The sequence below is a fragment of the Lissotriton helveticus genome, chromosome 7, assembly GCF_964261635.1.
Source record: "Lissotriton helveticus chromosome 7, aLisHel1.1, whole genome shotgun sequence".
NCBI lineage: Eukaryota > Metazoa > Chordata > Amphibia > Caudata > Salamandridae > Lissotriton > Lissotriton helveticus.
In genome coordinates, this window is record NC_136068.1 from 1,949,164,718 (window position 1) to 1,949,182,611 (window position 17,894).

A 17,894-nucleotide genomic window follows, 5' to 3' on the forward strand; every position below is an offset into this window, starting at 1 on the left:
GAAGGTGATTCTCTTGTTGACCGGGAGCCAGTGCAGGTCTCTCAGGTGTCCGGAGATGTGGCTGCGGCGGGGGATGTCCAGGATGAGTCGTGCTGAGGCGTTCTGGATCCGCTGGAGTCTCTTCTGGAGTTTGGCGGTGGTTCCGGCGTAGAGGGAGTTTCCGTAGTCCAGACGGCTGGTGACGAGGGCCTGGGTGACCGTCTTCCTGGTCTCGGTGGGAATCCACCGGAAGATCTTACGTAGCATGCGCAGGATGTTGAAGCACGACGAGGAGACGGCATTGACTTGTTTGGTCATGGAGAGGGAGGAGTCCAGGATGAAGCCCAGGTTGCGTGCGTGGTCTGTTGGTTTGGGTGCGTTGCCTAGGGCGGGGGGCCACCAGGCGTCGTCCCAGGCGGAGGGTGAAGATCCCAGGATGAGGACTTCCGTCTTGTCCGAGTTCAGTTTCAGGTGGCTGTTCTTCATCCATTGGGCTACCTCTTTCATCCCTTCGTGTAGGTTGGCTCTGGCGGTGGCGGGGTCGTTGGTGAGGGAGAGGATCAGCTGGGTGTCGTCGGCGTAGAAGATGATGTTGAGGTTGTGCTGGCGTGCGATGTCTGCGAGGGGGCTCATGTAGACGTTGAAGAGGGTTGGACTGAGCGAGGAGCCTTGAGGAACGCCGCAGATGACTTCGGTGGCTTCTGATCTGAACGGGGGGAGGCGGACTCTCTGTGTCCTTCCGGCGAGGAAGGAGATGATCCACTCCAGTGCCTTCTCCTGGATTCCGACGTTGCTGAGGCGCTGCACTAGTGTACGGTGGCAGACAGTGTCGAAGGCCGCGGAGAGGTCTAGGAGGATAAGGGCTGCTGTTTCTCCGTTGTCAAACAGGGTTCGGATGTCGTCGGTGGCTGCGATCAGGGCAGTCTCGGTGCTGTGGTTGGCCCGGAAGCCAGACTGCGAGATGTCGAGGGATCAGTTCGTCTCGAGGAAGGCGGCCAGCTGCTTGTTGACGGTCTTCTTGATGACTTTTGCAGGGAACGGGAGCAGCGAGATGGGGCGGTAGTTCTTGAGGTCGGTGGGGTCGGCTGATGGCTTCTTAAGTAGAGCGCTGAGTTCGGCGTGCTTCCAGCTCTCCGGGAAGGTGGCGGTGTCAAAGGAGGTGTTGATGATGTCCCGCAGGTGGGGTGCGATGACAGCGTCGGCCTTGTTGAAGACGTGGTGAGGGCAGGGGTCGGTCGGAGATCCGGAGTGGATGGAGTTCATCGTGCGGACGGTGTCTTCGGTGCTGATCGGGGTCCAGGCGCGGAGGGTGGTGGTGGGGGGCGATGGTTCGGTCGTGGCGTGCATCGGTTGAGTGCTGAAGCTGTTGTGTATGTCCGCGATCTTGTTGTGGAAGTAGGAGGCGAGGGAGTTGCCGAGGTCTTGCGACTGGGTGATGTCGTTGTTTACGGCGTTGGGGTTGGAGAGCTCTTTAACGATGTTGAAGAGTTCTTTGCTGTTGTGTGCGTTGTTGTCCAGTCGTTCCTTGAATGCGGTTTTCTTGGTGGCGTGGATCAGTTGGTGGTGTTTTCGGGTGGCGAGCTTGAGGGCAGTCATGTTGTCCGGTGTTGGGTCTCTGCGCCAGGCTCTCTCGAGGGCTCGGCAGTTCTTCTTGGAGCTCTTGAGTTAGTCGGTGAACCATGGGGCTTTCTTGCTGCCGGGTCTGCTAGGCGGGGTCCTCAGGGGGGCGAGGTCATCTGCGCAGTCGCTGATCCACTTCGTGAGGTTGGTGGCCGCTTGGCTGGGGTTCGATGCGCTGGTGGGAGGGTTCTTGCTCAGGGAAGTTGCGAGCTGGTCGGCTGTGATCTTGTTCCAGTTTCTGCGTGCAACCTGTTGCTGGTGGTGGTGGATCGTGGTCCTTCTGAAGCTGAAGTGGACGCAGCTGTGGTCCGTCCAGTGGAGTCCGGTGGCGTGGCTGAAGGTGATGTCCTTGCTGGATGAGAAGACGTGGTCAAGTGTGTGTCTGGCGTAGTGGGTGGGGGTGGTCACCAGCTGCTTGAGTCCGAGGTTTGCGAGGTTGTCCAGCAGGGTGGTGGTGTTGCGGTCGTTGTTGTTCTCCAGGTGGAAGTTGAGGTCCCCGAGGAGGATGTAGTCAGCGGAGGGGAGGGCGTGCGGGCTGACGAAGTCGGCAATGTCCTCGTTGAATTGTGTGCGTGGTCCCGGGGGGTCTGTAGATGAGGGTGCCTCTGAGGGTGGTCTTGGGGTTGATGTGGACCTGGAAGTGCAGGTGTTCGGCGGGTGCGAGGGTGTCGTCGGTGTTGGTCTTGATGCGGATGGTGTTCTTGTGGATGATGGCGATGCCTCCTCCAGTCTGGTTGGTGCGGTCCCTCCGGATGATCTTGTAGCCGTCTGGGATGCGATGGCGATGTCGGGCGCTGAAGAGGCGTTCATCCCGGTTTCCGTGAGAAAGGCGACGTGTGGGGCTGTGGTGTCGAGCAGGTTCCAGAGCTCGACGGCGTGTCTGTGGACGGAGCGGGTGTTGAGCAGGATGCATTTCAGGTGGCTGCTGCTGTTGCTCGTCTTGGTCTTGGTCGGTGCTGGAGTGGTGCAGGTCCGGATGCAGGTGAACTTGCAGGAGTGGCAGCAGAAGGGTCCGTGGGTGCGTCTCGGGGTGGCTCGGTAGCAGCCCGGGATTCGGCCGGCGTTGAGTTCAGTGGCGTCGTAGGTCCAGCGGGTGAGCGGATGTCTGCGGGGGCCAGGGGTCATGGCACTGGGCGCGGTCCAGGCGCGGACGGGCACAGACGGGCTAACCTTTGGCGCGCCTTCGGCGCACAATCGGCGCGCCCGCTGCGCGTCAACGCTGCGCGTTCGCTCGGTCGCCATATATGGCGAAGTGGGAGGGAGGAGCTGGGAGGCGGGAGCGTACACAAAGAAAAGGGGGCGTGGCCTCAAGCACGGCGGCGGGGAGCAGGGCGGGGGGCACAGGGGCACAGGGGGAGCAATAACACGGGGATTAAGCAAGAGTCACAAGCTCAGGGGGATACAAAACAACAGATAACACTGGAAAAAAAAGCACGAAATCACCGAGCACACTGGGGAGAAATCCGGTTAGCGCGGCAACAGTCAGGCAGAGAGAGCGATCCCGCTAGGGCAGCGGGGGGCGGGGTTGAGGCGGCAGGCTCAGCGAGGCTGGGTGAAGTAGCGGGCAGGAGGGGCACTCGCTGCAGCTGGTGGCGGTGCGGGGGTGTCCTGGGAGCAGGACACTGGATGGTCGTAATACTCTGCTGCATGGCCTACTGGACTCCACACGGGCACCTCTTTAAGGCATCCTACACCACGCAACATCTCTCAACCAGGACCGGAAAAAATATGATTCCATCACCGCCATCTTGATGGAACTTCATTAGCCCTCACCATCTTCAAAACTTGCCGTGTCATTTACAAAGCCATCGCAAGCAGCACCCCTGCTTATCTTGTAGGCAACCTCACCATCTTCAGGGGCTGTCATCACACCTGCAGCCAGGACAACATGACACCGGGCTTGTGTCTACTCAACACAACCATAAAGAAAATACACATTCCTCTCTGCAGCTCTGGTTCATCAAGGGTGAAGCAGTAAGGGTCATCATTTCATCGAAATCAGAGACTTTTTCATACCGTTGATGCAAATCAATGGGCAGTTACATTGATATTCAACGTTTTACTGATTGTTCTCCAGCTAAATGAACTTTTAACTTTTCCTAATACTGCACCATCAGGAGACTCCACAATTGGGGTAGTGAACTCGACATGAAGTGTAAGGAAAGGTTTAAAGCATATTAAACTTCATAGAAAATTAATAAACATTATTATATAAATGTAAAATAATGTTATCTATTGATTTTTAATGTAGAGCAAAAATGATTACAGCACTATTAACTATTTGGAATTAAATCTTTAATTGAGTATTTTCCCATAACCCTGGGTCTCACGGACACTTACCTATACATTCTGAAAGCAAATCGTCATCACAAGGAACTAAGGTTTGTGGTAGAGGATCAACCCTGGCAGTTTAAAGTTCTCCCCTTTGGTCTGAAGTCGGCCCAAGGGTCTGCATGGAAGAGATGTCTCCAGGGTTGGTCCATCTTCTTCTCCTCGGGATTCCTGTCTTCCCCTGTCTGACGACTCGTTACTACATGCAGCGGACCTGGAACAGAGCCAGTAGTTTTCGGAACACACTAAAGCAATCATCTCTCTTGTTGCCCTCTTACTGAACCGTCCCAAATGTTGGCTGTCTCTTTCCAGACATCCGGTCTTCATTGGTGCTTGGTTTAGAACTGATCTGGGGAGTAGTTTTCTTCCAGAAAAGAGGATCTTCCATCTGCATCGAATGGTTCTCGATCGTCTCTTCAGAGATTAGGCGGTTTCAAGGCTACAGTTGGAAGTGCGGGGTCACGTGGCAGGGACTGTACATACGGTCAGCTGTGTCCTCTTCCATGGCATCTCCACAGTCTTTGGTCCACTTTGAAAGATTCAATAGACAAGATGGTTACTCTTCCCCCAAAGGTCAGCCACCGCCTTTTCTTTCCATAGGAATGATGATGTTCAGAGATCCCCAGAAGTGCTAACTACGGATACAAGCAGTCTGGGTCGGGGTTCAATACCGTTGGACAAGACCCATCAGTGCCTTGAGAGTCGCACACGATCGAACTGGAGGAAGCCAAAGCCAATCTTCCAAGCCTTGACATTTTCAACATCTACTGGGGAAGGATGTGTTAGTCAAGAAGGACAACACAGTGGCAATCTCCTGTATAAACCATAAGGGGAGCACTTGTTCCAAGTCTCTCAACCAAATTACAGTCCAGTTAGGTACTTGGGTGGAACGGAACTTGTCAAACTTGTCAGCTGTCCACATCACGGGAACGGTCTTTGTGTTAGCCGACAACCTCAGCAGGATGTTTCCATCTGCCCAGGAGCTAACGTTATCCAGAATGATATTTCAAAGGATATGCAAATATGAAGACCTTATCTGGATCTGTTTGCAACAAAGAACAATACTTTGTAAATTCTGCTCTAGGTTTCTGGAGGAGGGAGCCTGAGGAGTTGGAAACATTGGTGTTGAAATGACCAGATTGCCTTCTCTAAGCTTTTCCTTCCTTCCCGTTGATACAGAGGGGTCTCTTCAAGTTCCAGGAGGAGAAGGGAGATCTGATTCTTGTGGTTCCTTACTGGCCACAAAGATCATGGTTTCTTCTGCTCAAGTCCAACGGCTCTTCTTGAACGTTGGGTACTTCTGAAGTTTCCTTCACCACTCGGACCTTCCTCTTTCCCCTTTGACTTCAACTTACTCTGTTGGATTAGACTATTACTAACAAAGGCTCTATCCTGTCATCGCGTTTAAATCGGGTTATATCACTATTGGAATGTCAAGTAGGGGGGGAATATGGATGTCATAGAAGCAGATCAGATTCCACAGGAGTCAGTTATGTCTGCTAACACTGTAAGATTGGTTTCTCCTGTAAGTAAACTCCGGTTTCTTTGAGCATCAAAGGTCTTGGAGATATTTTCACTGGGACGGGGGGGCCACAGAGAACCTTCACAGCAGACCTCAGCCACTCTCTGTCCCCTAACTGAGAGGAGCTCCAGGCACAGAAGGCCTGAGGATTTCATTCACATGTTTTTAGCCAAAGTTAGTGTTACGGCAAAGAGTGATGTTTTGGAATTCAAGGCAGAGTTTGGTAAAAACTTAGTTTACAGTATCTGAGCCCCTCAGCCGCAGCCTGGTGTGCGCAGAATCAACAGTTTAGGGAGGCTCTGGACACTGTCTAACTCCTCCGCTTAGGCGCTTTCGGGATTTCCAGATGGCTTCTGGGTCTTCTCAATAAGCCTAAGAGACCTGCAGGTGCTTATGCACTATACAAATTGTAGTTTACATAACATAACAGGGATTCCAAAACCAATCCAGGGCTTTCCGCAACTGTTCAGCCACAGTCAGGGACCCGTGCTCAGGAAACGGCTGATGGCTCAAGCAGCTCCCCACACCCCCCGGTCCAGCCATGAGCAAATGAAAATGAAATGCCGGCATTTGTAAAGCGCACAGCTACCTCCACCGGAGGTGTCCCGGCACTGTCCGTATACCGCTTAGGAACCCTTCCTGGCTTCCCTGGGAAATGTCCACTCCTGGGCACCCCCCAGGTGGAGCCAGGCATCCCAGCGCTGTTGGTGCCATTGTGGAGATTAAGCAAGCTATTGCCCAGAGTTGCAGAGTGGGACTCCATGATTGGAATAGGCACCGAGGCGAGAATTATCAGGTCCGAGGAAATTGAGCCCAAGACCCGCCGAGGCGGGAATTGAACCCTGGTCCCGGGCCAGACCTCTGCATCAGGGTCTGCCGCTCTAACCATTGAGCCACACTTCTCCACCAAAGAAGCGTCCATCGCTGAGGAAGCGACACCACCAATGCAAGCCGCACCGGGGGACCGCGTGTAACTGCACCCCAAGAAGAACCCCAAGGAGAACCCCAAGGAGAACCCCAAGGAGAACCCCAAGAAGAACCCCAAAAAGGACCCCAAGGAGAACCCCGAAGGAAAACCCCAAGAAGAACTATAAGGAGAATCCCAAGAAGAACCTCAAAAAGTACCCCAAGGAGAACCCCAAAAAGAGAGAATCTCTCACTAATGTAACATCCGACAGGGGACGGAGAGGGCAGACCAGAAGTCTCTTGCAGGCCCCCGATGTGATGGTCATTGGTGGTTTTGGGATTAAAGCAACCAATGAAGTGTGTACTAAACTGGACAAAGACTTTGGAACTAAGTCAGTACTTTAAAGGAAAACAGGAATAGTGCTCATTAACTTGCTTTCACACCTTCGCTCACCGCCTATTTTGTACAACAAAGTGGCAATGGGGATTACTTTGATTATTTTCATGCTGACTCGGTGGAGACGAGTCTGCTTTTGTTGCTCTACTTTCTTGGGTTAGAAACAGATTGACTTGCAAACTTTTATATATCATCACCAAAGAAGAAAGCATGATGGAGTCAATATTACCGTCCCCTGGTTTTCACAAAGCCCTTGGGAGCTGGCAATGAAGTGGGACTTTTGGAAGCAGGCATTTGAACCCTATGGTTGGGTGAGTTTTTGTGCCAGGAATAAAAGTGTTGATGCTTACGCATCATTTTGGTGTAGAGGTTGAAGAATATCGAATCAATTACCAAACAAGAGGTGATATTTCAGATGCTGACAGAATTTGAACAGGAGAATGAGGATGAAGATGAGAGGCCAATAAAGGGGTTAGAAGATTATGGCGAGAGGCGAAATACTGTTGTAGAGAGATGCAGATTAGACGGAACAGAAGCAAAGCAACAGTGTTGAGCAGTGTATTCAGCGTCTTGAATCCCCCTTTAGCATCTACCGTGGGGGGGTTCTTTATGGGCCTCAATTATCTGCAACTAGGGACATAAAGGATCATTAATAATCCTGGAAGGAAAAATGAAGGATTCGCTGCAGTCTGCGCTCCCGCCTTTGGTTGATGGAACCACCGGTCTGCAGGGCTTCCTACATTGTTACTTTGATGCCTCAGAAGCTGCCCTCGAAGCCCTACACGCAATCAAGCACAGGCACTTAACTGCAGCATTAATCATGTCGCCGCTGTTTCAAAAGGGATAGCATGACCTTGGGGGACTGGCTGGCTGGCTTTGAGCCCATGTCACCTGGCTTTCCAGGACTCCTTCCTCGCTTGAATGAGTTCGCGTTCTAAAATGTACCCCAGTGCTCCTCATTCTACGTGTCGCTGGGATGATCAATCGATAAGACAGGGGTTCAAATACCATCAACCTTTAGGCGCCAGACCAGCTGAACATTTAGTTACAGCCCAACATTTGGTTATTTGCCCTGTTTTACAAACACATACTACATTCTGATTTTTGTATTTGAGGCTGTGTGATCATGTCAGAGCACCCTTTCTACAGCTACAGCTGCATTTTACACCAACCAATGTCCTTGATTAAAGATACTTGTGTACGCTGTGATTCGGCTACACTCTACGTTGACTTGGAGACAACACTAATTGTAGAGGGCTATTTACTGTTCCCATACGGCTGTAACTAGTTGAAATTCTTCCTAATAATTGCACAGTGAGCCTTTGATGCTTGCTCTGTCCTGCTCTCCTGGAGCAGGTATGGATCCCCCAAGACTCAAATCGAACAAACTCCGAATGCATCAGATCCTGCATTTCTCACAGAACTCACACACTTCAGATCTTCTCGCTACTCCAGGCCCACGTCTACGAATGCATCAGATCCTACATTTCTCACAGGACTCACATACTTCAGATCTACTCACTACTCCAGGCCCATGTCTACGAATGCATCAGATCCTACATGTCTCACAGACTTCAGATCTTCTCGCTACTCCAGGCCCATGCGTACGAATGCATCAGATCCTACATTTCTCACAGGACTCACAGACTTCAGATCTTCTAGCTACTCCAGGCCCACGTCTACGAATGCATCAGATCCTGCATTTCTCACAGAACTCACACACTTCAGATCTTCTCGCTACTCCAGGCCCACGTCTACGAATGCATCAGATCCTACATTTCTCACAGGACTCGCAGACTTCAGATCTTCTCGCTATTTCAGGCCCATGTTTACGAATGCATCAGATCCTACATGTCTCACAGACTTCAGATCTTCTCGCTACTCCAGGCCCATGCGTACGAATGCATCAGATCCTACATTTCACACGACTCACAGACTTCAGATCTTCTCGCTACTCCAGGCCCATGTCTACGAATGCATCAGATCCTACATTTCTCACAGGACTCACAGACTTCAGATCTTCTCGCTACTCCAGGCCCATGTCTATGAATGCATCAGATCCTACATTTCTCACAGGACTCACAGACTTCAGATCTTCTCGCTACTCCAGGCCCACGTCTACGAATGCATCAGATCCTACATTTCTCAACAGGACTCGCAGACTTCAGATCTTCTCGCTATTTCAGGCCCATGTTTACGAATGCATCAGATCCTACATGTCTCACAGACTTCAGATCTTCTCGCTACTCCAGGCCCATGCGTACGAATGCATCAGATCCTACATTTCACACGACTCACAGACTTCAGATCTTCTAGCTACTCCAGGCCCATGTCTATGAATGCATCAGATCCTACATTTCTCACAGGACTCACAGACTTCAGATCTACTCAGTACTCCAGGCCCATGTCTACGAATGCATCAGATCCTGCATTTCTCACAGGACTCCCAAACAAACTTCAGATCTACTCGCTACTCCAGGCCCATGTCTATGAATGCATCAGATCCTACATTTCTCACAGGACTCACAGACTTCAGATCTTCTCGCTACTCCAGGCCCATGTCTATGAATGCATCAGATCCTACATTTCTCACAGACTTCAGATCTTCTCGCTACTCCAGGCCCATGTCTATGAATGCATCAGATCCTACATTTCTCACAGGACTCACAGACTTCAGATCTTCTCGCTACTCCAGGCCCACGCGTACGAATGCATCAGATCCTACATTTCTCACAGGACTCACAGACTTCAGATCTACTCACTACTCCAGGCCCATGTCTATGAATGCATCAGATCCTACATTTCTCACAGGACTCACAGACTTCAGATCTTCTCGCTACTCCAGGCCCATGTCTATGAATGCATCAGATCCTACATTTCTCACAGGACTCACAGACTTCAGATCTTCTCGCTACTCCAGGCCCACGTCTACGAATGCATCAGATCCTACATTTCTCACAGGACTCACAGACTTCAGATCTACTTGCTACTCCAGGCCCACGTCTACGAATGCATCAGATCCTGCATTTCTCACAGGACTCGCAGACTTCAGATCTTCTCGCTACTCCAGGCCCACGTCTACGAATGCATCAGATTCTGCATTTCTCACAGGACTCGCAGACTTCAGATCTTCTCGCTACTCCAGGCCCATGTCCACGAATGCATCAGATCCTACATTTCTCACAGACTTCTGATCTTCTCGCTACTCCAGGCCCATGACTATGAATGCATCAGATCCTACATTTCTCACAGGACTCACAGACTTCAGATCTTCTCGCTACTCCAGGCCCATGCGTACGAATGCATCAGATCCTACATTTCTCACAGGACTCACAGACTTCAGATCTACTCGCTACTCCAGGCCCACGTCTACGAATGCATCAGATCCTACATTTCTCACAGGACTCACAGACTTCAGATCTACTTGCTACTCCAGGCCCACGTCTACGAATGCATCAGATCCTGCATTTCTCACAGGACTCGCAGACTTCAGATCTTCTCGCTACTCCAGGCCCACGTCTACGAATGCATCAGATCCTGCATTTCTCACAGGACTCGCAGACTTCAGATCTTCTCGCTACTCCAGGCCCATGACTATGAATGCATCAGATCCTACATTTCTCACAGGACTCACAGACTTCAGATCTACTTGCTACTCCAGGCCCACGTCTACGAATGCATCAGATCCTGCATTTCTCACAGGACTCGCAGACTTCAGATCTTCTCGCTACTCCAGGCCCACGTCTACGAATGCATCAGATCCTGCATTTCTCACAGGACTCGCAGACTTCAGATCTTCTCGCTACTCCAGGCCCATGCGTACGAATGCATCAGATCCTACATTTCTCACAGGACTCACAGACTTCAGATCTACTCGCTACTCCAGGCCCACGTCTACGAATGCATCAGATCCTACATTTCTCACAGGACTCACAGACTTCAGATCTACTTGCTACTCCAGGCCCACGTCTACGAATGCATCAGATCCTGCATTTCTCACAGGACTCGCAGACTTCAGATCTTCTCGCTACTCCAGGCCCACGTCTACGAATGCATCAGATCCTGCATTTCTCACAGGACTCGCAGACTTCAGATCTTCTCGCTACTCCAGGCCCATGACTATGAATGCATCAGATCCTACATTTCTCACAGGACTCACAGACTTCAGATCTACTCGCTACTCCAGGCCCACGTCTACGAATGCATCAGATCCTACATTTCTCACAGGACTCACAGACTTCAGATCTACTTGCTACTCCAGGCCCACGTCTACGAATGCATCAGATCCTGCATTTCTCACAGGACTCGCAGACTTCAGATCTTCTCGCTACTCCAGGCCCACGTCTACGAATGCATCAGATCCTGCATTTCTCACAGGACTCGCAGACTTCAGATCTTCTCGCTACTCCAGGCCCACGTCTACGAATGCATCAGATCCTGCATTTCTCACAGGACTCGCAGACTTCAGATCTTCTCGCTACTCCAGGCCCACGTCTACGAATGCATCAGATCCTGCATTTCTCACAGGACTCTCAGACTTCAGATCTTCTCGCTACTCCAGGCCCACGTCTACGAATGCATCAGATCCTGCATTTCTCACAGGACTCGCAGACTTCAGATCTTCTCGCTACTCCAGGCCCATGACTATGAATGCATCAGATCCTACATTTCTCAGACTTCAGATCTTCTAGCTACTCCAGGCCCATGTCTACGAATGCATCAGATCCTACATTTCTCACAGGACTCACAGACTTCAGATCTTCTCGCTACTCCAGGCCCATGTTTACGAATGCATCAGATCCTACATTTCTCACAGGACTCACAGACTTCAGATCTTCTCGCTACTCCAGGCCCATGTTTACGAATGCATCAGATCCTACATTTCTCACAGGACTCACAGACTTCAGATCTTCTCGCTACTCCAGGCCCATGTCTATGAATGCATCAGATCCTACATTTCTCAGACTTCAGATCTTCTCGCTACTCCAGGCCCATGTCTACGAATGCATCAGATCCTACATTTCTCACAGGACTCACAGACTTCAGATCTTCTCGCTACTCCAGGCCCATGTCTATGAATGCATCAGATCCTACATTTCTCACAGGACTCACAGACTTCAGATCTTCTCGCTACTCCAGGCCCATGTCTACGAATGCATCAGATCCTATATTTCTCACAGGACTCGCAGACTTCAGATCTTCTAGCTACCCCAGGCCCATGTCTACGAATGCATCAGATCCTACATTTCTCACAGGACTCACATACTTCAGATCTACTCACTACTCCAGGCCCATGTCTACGAATGCATCAGATCCTACATTTCTCACAGGACTCACAGACTTCAGATCTTCTCGCTACTCAAGGCCCATGTCTACGAATGCATCAGATCCTACATTTCTCACAGGACTCACAAACAAACTTCAGATCTACTCGCTACTCCAGGCCCATGTCCACGTGTGCAGACAGATCCTTCAAAAACAGCTCTGGGGCTCCTAATACAATCCTTGTTTCTTTGAAAAAAAATCAAAGTTTCAGATAGCATCTTCTGGTATTTCCTCCCTCATGGAGTTAACTGCTTCATCCATAGTTCAGTAGAATGTGCAGACATAATTGGTCTTTCATCCTTAGAATGCACATCTCAGTTTCACAATCTTCCAAGTATATCTATGCTGTCACCATGCATGTTTTCTGTACTCTGCAGTATGTTTTTCCTACCTATCTCTTTTCTTTTTCTCTAGTTGAATTATGTGTTTTGTTCCTTTCGTTTTCTTTTAACAATGCAAACGATTTAATGATGAGAGTGAACCATGTTCCTTAGGGCATACTATAATGTTTCGTGCCGTCACACGTTTTTTTGTTCAGTGACATTTCCAATGTAAGAGTAGTCTTTTTTTCAGTGGCTGCTGCATTGGGACTATAAAAGGTGCCTGCAGAGTCTGGAGATAAGCAGGATTGTTAGTTGGTTTACGTCTCAGAGTCGACTACTGCTTCACGTGTGACAGCTCCAAAGTGCTGACCGCACACATTCCATCCTCTTGTATGGCTTCTCCCTGATGGGGACTGTCTCATGGTTGTGCAGAGCTGAAATATCAATGAAAGGTTTCTCACACCCTGTGTTGCGATGGAGAAGGTGCCCAACTGTACTGTTGTATGGATCCCTAATACAGATTTGTATTTTCGTAGTGAAACACGAATCATGGATATGTGCCGTGACATAGGCCTGTCTTCCAGATTGCGGTCATGTTGGACCATGAGGGGTCCCAAAGCGCTATCCTCATCATGGTGGAAGGTTACGACCTTCACCAGGAGTTAACCAGCATGAGCGCTGTGATGGCAGCGTACTGTGCAGTGATAAGTAGTAGTGTAAGGTCCTTTTTAGGTCTCGCCTGAGCCAGTGCGCATGCGCTGCTCTGCGAGGCTTTAAGTAAGGGCTTTTAAATGTGGAACACATGCTTGTGCATGTGCTTTTTTTTTTAGATCCCACTATTGGCCTATGCGTGTGTCTAAGGCGGGTGCATGTCCTGCCTTCTTTTTCCCTTGGCCTAGGGTGCTCAGGAGCGAGCATTAGCGTTGTGCAGGGCACGGAAAGCCTGTGTGGTGCCATTGCAGTGACCTTGTATGCCAGTACATGAGCCGTGGAAGTTGTTCTGGATAAGAAGGGCTGAACCTTGTGCAAGGAATCCCCCTATTCTGCCCCGCACTGGTGTTTTGTGAGGAGGGGGTAGGGAAACTCAATCACTTGGCTGATGACCCCCGCCAAGCCTCTTGCAGTCCAAGCTCTTCCTCTTGCCCTAGCATTAAAAAGTCGTATGGATGTAGAGGGGTACTGGCACTGGGGCGCATCTGTTTGTGCACCTCCCGGTTGGTTAAATAGCACTTGGGGATGCTGGTCTTGAAACCACCCCTACCCGTTGGTTTTTTGTTTTGAATAGTACCTCTAAAAGGCCCCTCGTAACTTTTAGCTGTTTCACAATTTGTTTTGATTGATTTTTTGTGCAGTGCCTTATCAACAGTTGGTCCAAATAGATGTTCTCCAGTGAATGGGATGTTCATGGCAGATGATTGTACCTCTGCTTGAATTTTAAAATTCTGAGCCAGGTGTGCCTCCTCAGTGTGGTCCCCGTACACGTCTGTCTACTTGCAGTGTCTGCTACTGAGGAGGCTGACTTCAGGCATGTGTTTACTATCATCTTGCCCTGTTGTGTGACTGTGATATTGTTCTGGGAGATGCATCAGATTTCCAAACTCGTGTCACTGTTGATGGCCATAACGGTTGAGAAGATCTATAATTTGTAATCCTTCACTGATTGCAGCCTCCCATGACATGTTTCAGCCTACCATCTCCAGCCTCTGCTTCTCCATTTCCCGGGAGTGGTCCTGTGGATGTAGGGTTCATATCTCTCTTCCTGGCTGTCATGATGATTATAGAGTCAGGCGCTGCGTTGTCTCCGATAAACAGTGGATCCTGTTACGAGTGTTTGTATTTCTTCTCAGCTCAAGAGGTGACAGCCTTCGAGGAAACGGGCTCGCAAAATGCATCTTTCTCTGATCCAAAATGCTTGGAAGCATCGGTAGAGAGATTCCTCTTCTGGTTTGGCATGGGGTCTACAGAAGGACTCTGCCTACTCCTTCTCCAGCTGGACTCTTTACGTGTCTGCAGCACGGTAGGTCAAGGAGTTGAAGTCTGCAAGGTCCTCCTGCAGTGAAGACCTTGAAGAGTATAGACCTCTACTGAGGTCAACAAATACACAGACATAGTTTTAAAACTTTGATCGTAATACCCTTAAAAACAGCTTTGAGCATTAATGATTTATAACATTTATCATAACAGACTTTAAAACAACTTTAAAAAGCTCTTTATGAATGTATACAATTGATAACAGGAAATTCATCAGGTGGTGATTTACAGAGCTTAATTAGACCTTGTGTAGAAGAGACACTGTATCTGAGACAAATGGGCCTTAAATACCGCCACCGGGCTTCTACCAAGGTTGGATCAGGGCAAACTGTCAATACATGAGATAGATCTTGTGTTCCTCCCTTACACAAGTCAGAGAGCTCTGTTGTGTTTTCAGAGTTATTCCACTTTGCCCGGTATACTTTCAAAGGGAGGATTTCCAACCTCAGTAGAAGGATACTATGCCGTACCCTGTGATCTAGTGAAACATAAGTGCATTTCTCAGGGGATTTGTATTCATTTTTTTTTTAATATTGTGTATAGTGTTTTAGTTGAATACAGTGTTCTACATCCAGGCCGAAGCTTATTCTTGGTGTTTAGATTTTAAAACATAGCTACAAATGTGCCGGTGTCCAAGTTTGTAAAAGTGGTACTGTGCAATGAGACAGGTTGAGAGCTATATTGAGATTCTTGGTAAAAGTGTATCGCGACGACTCAGATCTGAAAGTTTCCATTTGTAAAATGTACCTTAAAGATCCAGACTCAGCGTGTAAACGGTGATATGCCCATCTTATTATATTCAAGATAGCGCTAGCATATTTTCTAGCTAAGAAAAGCTCGAGGCTAAGTGCTTGGACCGGAACAGCTTGATATACTTTTACCAGTTTGCGTAGCAGAATCCCTTCTCTCGTTTTTACAAATTGGCAGGTTTTGATATGTATATACTCTAGGGCAAACACTAAAATGGGAGGGATTTTCATACGCTAAACCTCTAGCAAAGGTTGGAATTGCCTGTTTCTGGAAAAAGAGTATAGCCTCAGCAGTGCCCCTACATGGGCATCTGCCTTTCGCCCTATGTGATGTAAATGAGAGGAGTTCTGTAAACTTTGGGGGAAAGAAAAAAATCAACCTAAATAGGTTTATTCTTTGACGGACACAAATGGTTTTCCTCCCAATGTCCAATTGAAAGGTCAGAGTATGAATCAACAGCCTCCTCTGGAGACTCAGCATGGAGGTCCTACCTAACCTGTTATTGCCCGCTCTCATTGTCGAAAGGCATGTCTTTGACAATGCCGTTAACGGCATAGAGAAACTCCTGTTACTCATCGCATGATTCCAGGGTGTTCAGAGGTTTCTTTGTTTTTCCTCAACCCCTCTGGGATCTTGTCAACATGAAGGGACACAGAACCGTTTCAACAACCCGTCTAAGTCTTTCTTCTTTTGTCACTGAGCCACCATTTTGGCCTAGAGTTAACGTTTCTTGTGCTGGACATCAAGCGCCCGTTTATCGAAGTAGAGGGATCGACTTCTAATTTGTCTTCAATGTCGGATTTTCCAACTCTTTCCCTCAATTTCTCTCACTCAATGTTGAAGTTGTTAGTGAGCCTAACCCCACTCCTAACAGTAACGAAAGCCAAAATCACAAACAATCTAACATATGGCCAAGAGATTATGCTATGGACCAACCTTAACATGCTGAACAAAATAACTACCAGAATCTTCAAGCGAGTATGGCACCTGCCAAAATCTGCATCCCCAGCCCAGGTAAGGCTTAAGTTTGGGCTACTAGATCATCGAGGCGTCAAGGCCGGCGCACACATCAAGCCGTGTAATAGATTGCGCAACTCCGGAGAAAGTGGTCTGGAGGCTAGGCTGTGGCAAGAAATATCAGCAGGCCAAATCAGCCAAAAACACTGACTTCACCTGGAACACTCCCTGCAACTACTCGATGTTGAAGAATACTGGGGATGAAACCCATCCAAGCAGGCTTTAAAGCTCTCCATCAAAAGAAGTGTTTTACTCTAGTCCTTTCACTCAGATGGGCCACAATAGTCCAAAAGAAAAACACGCCTGGTCAGTTATCTCGAGTTCAAATCAGAGGCAGAGGCGCCCTATCTATCAAGCACTTATGCACTTTCATGGAAGAAAAGGTTCATGGCACGGAGGATGGGCGAATGGCCTTTAAGACACCTAACAGAATGGCGCCGCTCAAGTGACAGCACCGAGTGCAGGGGGTGCGGCTACCACTCGGAATCAACTGAGCACGTGATCTGCGTCTGCCCCGCACTGCTTAACGACAGAAGCACTCTGCTGCAGTGTAAATGGAATAAACACAGAGCGCAAACGTGTCGACAAGCCATCATAGCTGCTTTGAACCCAAAAAACACGATCCTCAACTTCCGTGTGGCTCCATTTTCAAAGCTTGGCTTGCCTGCCTGTGCACTGTTACCTGCTGGCGTCTCCTGGGTTCAGCCTCCTTTGATGTCTCTCAATGACTCTTTCCTTGGTGTTGCAGCCCTCCAGATGTGCAAGTGAGGTCTCCTCAGCACGCTGGATAGGCCAATGTCGCAGAGTACAGTCTGCTTCCGCTGCAGCTTCTTTACAGTGTGAGGCACCCACCGTTCTCAGCTCAGACTTGCACCTTTCAGCGCTCTGATCTTTTGACAGGTACAAGTTCCAAGCTTCGTGACTATATTTTTGTGAAAAGTTGTAGTGACACCATGGACAAAATCTAAAGGAGGTATTCTCAATCTCCCCAAAGCTGTAGGTACCTGAATACACATTATCTGACCAAGTGGTTGATTCTGTCAATCAAACCTTTGATGGAAACTCCGTCACAACGATATTTCCTCTGGTTTTCTTCGGTGTCTCAAAGTCTCTTCTCTCCTTTCCTCACAGTTTCTCTCAATGATTCTTTGGTGTATTTTCTGAATACTGGCGCTCCTCTTTTGTGCTTCTAAACTCAACAACGGAAAAAGGAATCTGAACTTGGAGACCATGCATTGGGGTTTCCAGGGCATACATCTGATGTCACAAGGGGAGGGACGGATCACCAAATTGTCCTTGACGTCCAAGAAGGGGAAAAAAAAAAAAAAAAGGACAGAAGAATTCCGGATCCAACCACTAGATGACAGAATAAAGCACAGCATGTGAATCCAACAAAGATTCACACTGCAAAACTAGTATTTCATGTTCATTTTCCCAACCCTTTGGTCAGTGTGGATTCATGATCTGCCAACACGCGGAGCTTCTGCCTCAAGTACATCTCATTATGGAACTTTCACTACGCTGCAGAACTAACTCTCGCTCAACTCCTTCTCTGGCTACAAACGGACCATCTCTGTAAGAAAGCAATGATTGATGGCCGACTCCCGTGACCTTGTATTACCTGTCCTCGGGGCGTTTCACTGGTGAGAGGTGACGGGCGTCCATTTTGAGGTGCCATCGGATTTCTTTTCAT